The sequence below is a fragment of the Lolium rigidum genome, chromosome 7 (genome assembly GCF_022539505.1).
Source record: "Lolium rigidum isolate FL_2022 chromosome 7, APGP_CSIRO_Lrig_0.1, whole genome shotgun sequence".
NCBI classification, from domain to species: Eukaryota; Viridiplantae; Streptophyta; class Magnoliopsida; order Poales; family Poaceae; genus Lolium; species Lolium rigidum.
In genome coordinates this window covers 193547408-193557914 of record NC_061514.1, presented here as the reverse complement: position 1 = coordinate 193557914, position 10507 = coordinate 193547408, and positions in this window count along the sequence as shown.

Here is a 10507-nt window from a genome sequence, read left to right as displayed (position 1 = left end):
TTGGGCCGCCACGTGGCGAGGGAATACACGCGAAGAAGCGCGGAGCCACACGGAGGCGCACACGGGACTGCGAACAGGTAGTGGGATCAGCTGCGGTGCATTAAATGAGCGCGCGAGAGTCGAAGGGAAGTGACCCCTGACACTGGCGCGTCGATCACGCAGTGCGCATGTCTCGGTCAGGCGCGAGGCCCAAGATATTCTCGACTTCGCCGAGGAAGCAATAAAGACACATGATACCGGACAATAGAGATGCCGGAACAAGCTTTGCAAAGAAAAGAAAAAGAACAAGGGTAAAGGTGCCGGAACTAGGCTCGGGACATGAGTACTTAAACCGGTATCCGAGGAAAATAAGAACTCGGCATGGCTCGTAGGATAGAATCCTCCGGGCTATACCAGCTTCGGGGACTAATGTTGGGGGGATGACCCCGGTATGCCAAAGGCATGCCAAACCGGATGGCTTGTGCCATCGGGATACCGGTTTAATGTTTATACCGGAGCTCGAGGTTAAGAGTTTAGCTAAGTGGAGCTAAGCCGGAATCCCCAAGAGGGGTATACCGGAGTCCGGTAAAGAAGATACCGGAAAGGAGAGCCTGTCGGCGGGGACTCGGTCAAAGATTCTTCCCGCAGCTAGAAGACAAGATGAGCTAAGCAAAGTGACTTTTGACGAAGGGCCGACGATAAAGAGAAGGGTGACGGTCAAAGAAGCCGGAGGACGTCAGCGCCCCTGATTAAAGAGGACTCCGGTGTCATCTATGATTAAAGTAGCTTTGTAAAGTAGTTTGTCTAGTCAGAGATGCCATTAGGGTTTCTTCCAGTGTAAGCCACCCTCTCCCCTATATAAGGAGAGGGGGCAGCCCTTCTTCACGGGCAGCAGGCAGCGGGCAACAGGTAGCACGTAGCGAGACCAAAGAGAGATCTGTGTACTGAGAAACCTGTAACCATGTTGAGATCAATGAAGCTAGCGATCTAGTAAAGGGTTCTTCCTCTTGTCTCTCTTCTTGCATACCGGCCTTTGGTTGTGTTCTTGAGGAAAGCATCCGGAAGTTCTTCCCATCTAATCGCAAACCCTCCCCCGAATCCTCATACGTCCATTCGGCCCCAACTTAAGCCATCCTATGGCATCTGCTCGTTCACCACGACGACACTTGTTCAACTCTTTTGGGATGCCCTTCAGGATATAGAGGATCCTGGGTAGAAACACCGCCTCTAGTTGTTACTTCATAAGCATGTTTTTCTTTAGAATTATCTTTTAACAAGTCATTTTGCACTTTAGTGAGTTGATCAATTTGAGTTTGAACCATTTGAAAATGTTTAACAAGCATCTTAACATCATTGCGAGGTTCTCTCCACAATACCATGCAATTCACCAATAGCTCGAGAATTTTCCATTAAATGATTCTCTACTCTCATATTGAAATTACTTTGCTTAACAATATAATTATCAAACTCATCTAAGCATTGAGCAGGAGGTTTTGAATATGGAATATCTTCTCTAGTAAAGCGTTCAAGAGAGTGTACCTCAATCATGGATGAAGGGGGAGTGATCTTACAAAAATCTTCTAATGTAGGTAAATTCTTCACATCTTCGGATTTAATACCCTTCTCTTTAAGAGATTTCTTGGCTTCCCTCATATCTTCATCATTTAATTTAATCATACCCCTCTTCTTCAATATTGGTGTCGGGGTTGGTTCAGGTGTAGACCAATCATCATGATTCCGGCCTATTCTCGCCAATAATTCTTCGGCGTCGTCTGGAGTTCTTTTCCTGAAAACACAACCAGCACAACTATCCAGGTATGCCCTAGACTCAACGGTTAGTCCACTATAAAATATATCAAGTAAATCATGCTTTTCCAAATCATGTTCAGGCCGAGCTCTAATAAGAGAGCAAAATCTAGCCCAAGCCTCAGGCAATTTCTCTCCATCTTCCTGGTCAAAGTTATAAATTCTCTGCAAAGCAATATGTTGAGCACTAGCAGGAAAGTATTTCCGGAAGAAAACATCAAGCAATTCTTTTGGACTATTAATAGAATCAGGTGGCAAACTATTATACCAAGTTTTAGCATCATCCTTTAATGAGAAAGGGAAAATTTTAGCAACGAAATAAGTACGCTTCTTAACATCATCAGAAAACAAGCTACTCAGAGTAGACAGCTCAATCATGTGTTCTACAGCACTTTCTTTTTTAGTACCACAAAAAGATGTTTTCTCAACAATAGATATGTGAGACAAATCAAGAGAAAAATCATAATCCTTATCCTTAATGTTTATAGGAGATGTGGCAAATTTAGGATCAGGAGACAGTTTATATCTAACAGTATGTTGTGCAAGCAACTTTTTAATTTTTCTTGCATAAGTAGTAGCATTGCATTTATCAATAAAATCATCATCAAGTTCTACATAATCTTCATCAAGATCATCACTAGAGTATTCAACAGACTCAGGTGAATTAACAGGTGTAACAGCATTTTCATTAGGAGTTTCAGTACTTTCAATTTGTCTAGACCTAGCAATTGTAGCATCTAGAAAAGATCCTAATGAACCATCATTATCAAGCACAGCAGAAGCATCATCAAAATTATAAAAGGAATTTTCAAATCTAGCAGAAGTACCAGCATGTGAAGCTTGTGGTGGTGAAACAAGTTTATCTATCACAGATGGTGAATCAAGAGCGACAGAGGTACTCGAGTTGTACCTTTTCTTGTAGTGGATAGTAATATGGCGACTTTAGGATCGCGAGGTTTACCCATGATGGAGAATTTGCAGCGAACAATATCAATCCAAGTGAACTTCCAAATAAAGCTATGCTCCCCGGCAACAACGCCAGAAAATAGTCTTGATAACCCACAAGTATAGGGGATCGCAACAGTCTTCGAGGGATGTAAAACCCAATTTATTGATTCGACACAAGGGGAGACAAAGAATACTTGAAAGCCTTAACAGCGGAGTTGTCAATTCAGCTGCACACTGAAACGAGACTTGCTCGCAAGAGTTTATCGAGTAGTAACAATTTTATAGCGATAGCAGTAGTGAAATAACAGCAGCAGAGTAACAAAGACAGCAATAGTGATTATAGTAAACAGCAGGATTAAAATACTGTAGGCACAGGGATGGATGACGGGCGTTGCATGGATGAGAGAAACTCATGTAACAATCAAGGCAGGGCATTTGCAGATAATAATTAAATCGTATCCAAGTACTAATCAATCAATAGGCATGTGTTCCATATTTAGTCGTACGTGCTCGCAATGAGAAACTTGCACAACATCTTTTGTCCTACCAGCCGGTGGCAGCGGGCCTCTAGGGAATCTACTGGAAATTAAGGTACTCCTTTTAATAGAGCACCGGAGCAAAGCATTAACACTCCATGAACACATGTGATCCTCATATCACCGCCTTCCCCTTCGGTTGTCCCAATTTCTGTCACTTTGGGGCCTCGGGTTCCGGACAACAATACGTGTATACAACTTGCGGGTAAGATCATAAAGCAATGAATATCATCATGAATTGATAACATGTTCAGATCTGAGATCATGGCACTCGGGCCCTAGTGACAAGCATTAAGCATAACAAGTTGCAACAATATCATAAAAGTACCAATTACGGACACTAGGCACTATGCCCTAACAATCTTATGCTATTACATGACCAATCTCATCCAATCCCTACCATCCCCTTCAGCCTACAGCGGGGAATTACTCACACATGGATGGGGGAAACATGGCTGGTTGATGGAGAGGCGTCGGTGGTGATGATGGCGATGATCTCCTCCAATTCCCCGTCCCGGCGGAGTGCCAGAACGGAGTTCCTGGTCCCGAGACGGAGTTTCGCGACGGTGGCGGCGTACTGGATGGTTTCTGGCGATTTCTTCTAACTCCCGTGCGTTTTTAGGTCGAAGGCGTTAAGTAGTCCGAAGGAGGACGTCGGGGGCCAGCCGAGGCGGCCACACAATAGGGCGGCGCGCCCCCCTCCTGGGCCGCGCCGGCCTAGTGTGTGGGGGCCTCGGGCCTCCACCTGGCTTGCCCTTCTGGCTCCGTCAATCTTATGGAAAAATAAGACCTTTGGCATAAATTCCGAGGATTTTCCTGAAAGTTAGATTTCTGCACAAAAACGAGACACCAGAGCAATTCTGCTGAAAACAGCGTTAGTCCGTGTTAGTTGCATCCAAAATACACAAATTAGAGGCAAAACAATAGCAAAAGTGTTCGGGAAAGTAGATACGTTTTGGACGTATCACTTGTCTTGAAAGTATTATTCATGAAAAGTCTTTGCTATATGATTCATTCGTTTACTCATTATCTTCACCATTGATTCGAATCGCTGCATTCATCTCATATGCTTTACAATAGTATGATCAAGATTATGATAGCATGTCATTTCAGAAATTATCTTTGTTATCGTTTACCTACTCGAGGGCGAGTAGGAACTAAGCTTGGGGATGCTTGATACGTCTCAAACGTATCTATAATTTCTTATGTTCCATGCTACTTTATTGATTATACTCACATGTTTTATACACATTATATGTCATTATTATGCATTTTCCGGCACTAACCTATTGACGAGATGCCGAAGAGCCAATTGCTATTTTCTGCTGTTTTTGGTTTCAGAAATCCTAGTAAGGAAATATTCTCGGAATTGGACGAAATCAACGCCGAGGGGCCTATTTTTCCACGAAGCTTCCAGAAGACCGAGGGAGAAACGAAGTGGGGCCACGGGGCTCCGCCACACTAGGGCGGTGCGGCCTAGAGGGGGCCCGCGCGGCCCTAGCGTGTGGGGCCCCCGTGACTCCTCCGACTCCGCCCTTCCGCCTACTTAAAGCCTTCGTCGCGAAACCCCCAGTACCGAGAGCCACGATACGGAAAACCTTCCAGAGACACCGCCGCCGCCAATCCCATCTCGGGGGATTCAGGAGATCGCCTCCCGCACCCTGCGGAGAGGGGAATCATCTCCCGGAGGGCTCTTCATCGCCATGATCGCCTCCGGATCGATGTGTGAGTAGTTACCCCTGGACTATGGGTCCATAGCAGTAGCTAGATGGTTGTCTTCTCCTCATTGTGCTATCATGTTAGATCTTGTGAGCTGCCTATCATGATCAAGATCATCTATACGTAATCCTACATGTTGTGTTTGTTGGGATCCGATGAATATTGAATACTATGTCAAGTTGATTATCAATCTATCATATATGTTGCTTATGTTCTTGCATGCTCTCCGTTGCTAGTAGAGGCTCTGGCCAAGTTGATACTTGTGACTCCAAGAGGGAGTATTTATGCTCGATAGTGGGTTCATGCCTCCATTGAATGCTGGGACGAGTGACGAGAAAGTTCTAAGGTTGTGGATGTCTCTGTTGCCACTAGGGATAAAACATCGATGCTTTGTCTAAGGATATTTGTGTTGATTACATTACGCACCATACTTAATGCAATTGTCTGTTGTTTGCAACTTAATACTGGAAGGGGTTCGGATGATAACCCGAAGGTGGACTTTTTAGGCATAGATGCATGCTGGATAGCGGTCTATGTACTTTGTCGTAATGCCCTGATTAAATCTCATAGTACTCATCATGATATATGTATGTGCATTGTTATGCCTTCTCTATTTGTCAATTGCCGAACTATAATTTGTTCACCCAACATCTGTTTATCTTATGGGAGACACCACTAGTGAACTGTGGACCCCGGTCCAATTCTTTACATCTGAAATACAATCTACTGCAATTGTTCTTTACTGTTCTTCGCAAACAAACATCATCTTCCACACAATACGTTTAATCCTTTGTTTACAGCAAGCCGGTGAGATTGACAACCTCACTGTTACGTTGGGGCAAAGTACTTTGATTGTGTTGTGCAGGTTCCACGTTGGCGCTGGAATCCCTGATGTTGCGCCGCACTACACCCCGCCACCAAAAACCTTCACGTGCTTCCTTGACTCCTACTGGTTCGATAACCTTGGTTTCTTACTGAGGGAAAACTTGCTGCTGTGCGGATCACACCTTCCTCTTGGGGTTCCCAACGGACGTGTGTCTTACACGCCATCAGGCGCTTCCTCGTGAGCCCCTCCGCCGCTCGCTAGATTGTTCTGCAGCGGATAGGCGTTTCTCGAGGGTGGCTTGCTCTTTTGATAAGCGCTCCCGGTTCTTCTCCAATATAGAGCGATAGGCGTTGAGGGTTCCAACCGAGGTTCCTGCGGGGAGCGATGTGTTGTTAAGCACAGCTGCCCTGGCTGCTGCCCACTCTTCCTCCGCGATGGTGTAATCGCTGTTGTTGTTACCGGCGCTGTTTTCAAAACTTATCCGTCTGCTGGAGCGGAGGGGGGTTGATCTCCATCTCCCCTATTTCTTGTGTTTCTTGTGTTATTGGCGGCATAAACTTGGTGGCTCGCTGCTTTCCAGGTGGCCCTCTTGACGATGCTGCCGACGCTGTCTTCTCCCGACGAATACTGGGCGCTGCAGATGAACGGTGTGTCACTCGATCCCAACCCGTGCCTAGTGTCGCAGTTTACACAGTAGTACGAGGTCATCTCTGAAGACACGAGATTATCAGATCCAACTGTCATTGAAGACGTTGACCGAGGGGTTGATGGCGAGGGAGAGTTCGTCGAGTCGGTCACGCCAGCCGAAAGGTCGACTGATGATGACAGGCTTGGCCCTGCGGCCGGTGGTGGTGAGTCCCTTGCTGACCTGGGGGTGTATGGTCCTAGCAGTCGAAGGACTCCTTCCGCGTTGACGTTGTAATGGACGCTGCCGAACGTCGTCTCCATGTTTCCTTGTAGATCTGAGAAAGTCGACCGCGAGGAGTCGCTGTGCGGAGTGAATTCGTAGGAGCCGAAATCGAATCGGGCTTCCTAGTCTTGGCGATGATGACGATGATGGTGTCGACGAAGCTGCCGATGACATGACTGGATCTGCCGATGTCGGATCTTGTGCCGACAGGTTTCCCACAGACGGCGCTAATTGACGAGGGTACTCCTCAGCAATGCCCTCCGATTGGGGCTTAGGGTTGATGGAATCCTGTAGGCTGACACGAGACATCGGTTAACAGACAAGCGAGGAGAGCGATTTACCCAGGTTCGGGGCCCTCGATGAGCTAAAACCCTTACGTCCTGCATGTCTGATCTTGATTATGAGAATATTGGGTTACAATGGGGTGCCGAAGGTTTCGACTGTGATCTAGTCGAGAGGCTAAGTGCTACGGCGACCTAGCTCTAGATTTATGGTGGCTAAAGTTGCTATGATGGATTTTGTCCCTCGGCATCCCCTCTCCTGGCCTTTATATAGGAGGCCAGGTCTCAAGAGATCTGTCCGGGTACGACTAGGTTTACAATAATCCTAGCTCTAAACTTTCATTGTTCGGCTCATCTCTTGCCTTGTTCGTCAAGGAATCCTCTCTTGCACCGTCCTAGTGACCCGTCTTGCCATCGAGCATCTTCACGGGCCTCCAGTTGGGCCGCACATGATAGGGCAATGTCAGTTACCCGAAGGGTAATGCCCACGTCACTCGCCGTGAGCGACCCAAGCAGTATTTCTTGAACTATTTAACGATGTTGTAATATTTGAACAAAACTATTTATTTAACTATCTATGAACTATGTCTTGATTATGTGTATCTCTTATGTGGAGATGTTATTATGTTATGTATATGTGAATTATTGATACATATACAATTATATCCTGCCCAAATATTATTATTTTTCTTCATTACCAAATCGGTTGTATATCTTTAGTTGCGCTATAGCCAACTATAGCATTTTATAGCTTCAAAAATTGTCGCGGCTAACATCTATAGCCCGCTATATTAACCAGAGATATATACACGAACCATCCAGACCAAACTAATCAACTCATACAAAGTTTCCTAGCTAGATACAGACTCTAAACCGACTCCAACTTTTTTTCTTGAACAAGGGAGGGCCTCCAAGGGCCTCGAAGCTGCAAATAATATAACATCGGTTGGTACATTTTACATACCGGAACTTGAAATAAAAGAAAAGATACAACGCAATCCAATAAATCTGAACTAAAAACCCTGAAAGAAATGAAGAAAAAACAATCAACACCAAGATCCTCTCCACCAGATGCAAGCCTCCATCGCCGGCTGTCTTGACACTGCCAGGGACGAATGACTTGGTGGCCAGAAGCTGCTGGATTCTGGCGAGAAGCTGCAAAAAGGGCTTCTGTACTGGAGGTAGAAGAAACGTCAGATCAGCGCTTGGAGAGGCCGCCTCTTCGGTCACAGGTCACGGTGGTGAACATGGCCACCGCGTGATTCTCTCCGATCTGCAACAAAGATCTTCCCCACCATCTTCCAGATGCACACAACGACGCACTGCTCCGCATCTTTCCCTCGCCACCGCGGCCGGCCAGAAGGAGCTTAACAATACCTTGGATGCACTTGGAGAGATCGCCACGAGCCTCGGATTTATTGAAGGATACTTTGCTCCGCTTCCTCGCGTTCACCTCCATCCTCTGGAGTAGAAGAACGGCGAAGAGGAATCCTAATCCGCACCAGATCTGGCCGAACAGATCGAGCGCTCCGCTCCACTCCAATGGCACAGCGCCAACCTCTACATGGGTAAACATCCTACTTCTACTCTTATCCACAAAGGAAGGCCGGACTCCCCTGCCCCTTCCACTACGGCGGTGAGGCCATCCAAGGAGGGGGGAAGAGAGCTGAAGAGACCCGTGAAGCACCACGGAAGCCATCCACGAAACCTTCACCTAATTGGACTAGCACACCTCCCTAACTTTGAAACACACGTGCTAATCTTATTACTACTCTCTATGCTTGGACGTAAACACTAACACACTAGTAACTTATATTAGGGCAAGATTATTGCTAACAAGCAACAATGAAAAACTGAAGCGGACTGTCATGTCGATTAGGAATTATCACTGGCTGGTAGGTAGGGCTGCCAGCGGCGTACTATGCCGGCTGATTCGGAAACCATTAGCGCAAATTGTCTAGAGTAAAAATTAGGAATGGCACCCGCAGGTAGGGTATGGGTACGGATAGAGCTATCCATACCATGTCACATACAAACATACCCGTTACCCGTACCTGTACTTGTACTCGTACCTGTTAACGGGTATAACTTTTTCGCATACCCATCACCCAGCAGGGTTACTGGGTACCCGTGGGTAAAAATAATACCCGCACTTACAACACATCAAATTGGTCAAAAACTATGATAGGAGATGAAGTAATTATAAATAGAAGTCTAATTCTCACTAAACTATGAGTGATTGTGAGAACAAAAAAGTGTGAGGTTTAGCCTAGCAACGTGAAGTCGTGATTGGAGGGAAATTGAGTAGTTTAGAATATTACGGCGACCCACTTATAAAATTTAGTTGGGTAAATGAATACACGGGTATGGATTCTACGTTCTCATACCTACTATAGCTGGACATGGGCAAACCGGCCCGAATGGCCCGACCCGACCTGGCCCGAAAATCTCGGGCCGAGTTTACATGTCGGGCTGGGTTTGGGCCTGATATTGGAGCCCGAACGTCGGGCCGGGCTGGGCTTGGGCTTGCAGAAACCATGATTTAGACTTAGTTCGGCCGGGCTGGTCTTTCGTCGGTTCGGGCCTAGTTTATAAGCCCAAAGGTCAGGATCGGGTTGGGATCACGCTGGGCTTGAGCCTAGGAATTTAGGTTCGGGCTTTTTCGGGCCTGGCCCGAAACCCGGCCCAGCCCGAGAAATGCCCATGTGTAACTCCTACTACCCGATGGATATTATATTTCACTATTTATAAATCCATGGGTAATATTTTGTCCGATACTCATACTTTTATTAGAATTTTAGCCGACGGGTACGCGGGTCACGGGTACCCATTGTCATCCCTAGTTAGGATCCGAGGCCTCTAGTAGTTTGAACTAGGCATTGCCTTTTAAGGGATATGCGGGACCTCGCTTTTGCAACCCTACTGGCTGGTGATGTGATCCGTACTTCGACCGTAGAGAACGGAACGAACCCATGGGCTCACACACGATGTCGGACTTTTCGTCACCGAGGCCGGAAGGAGTCATCGTTCATCTCACTAGCGGACCTACTATTTTCGCAATGTGTATGTTCCACATATTTTTTACGGCAATTCTGGTAAAATATTTATTAATTCAATACATAAAATGTACAATTAGTATTGTAAACGATAATTTTATTGTCTTCTATGTTCTTTGTACTACTAAAAAAATTACCAATAGATTAGTGGCTATTTCGAAAAAATCTTATTAAAGTATTAACTTACAAAGTTGCATAAGTTACGACACAAATAGGTCAAACACACCAAACCAATCGTCTGAAATATGCATAAAAGTTAACCTCAAAAAAGTATGCATAAAAAATACTTATAATACTATTGTTTGACTTGTCTTGTCTACACCTCCTTAAGGACATGAAAGTTCCAACAATATTTTCTTCATTCAGTTTAAAGAAATTATCTAGTTCAATACATGTGACTACAATCATCTAAAAGACCATCATCCATCTTATTTGTTAAGTTTATT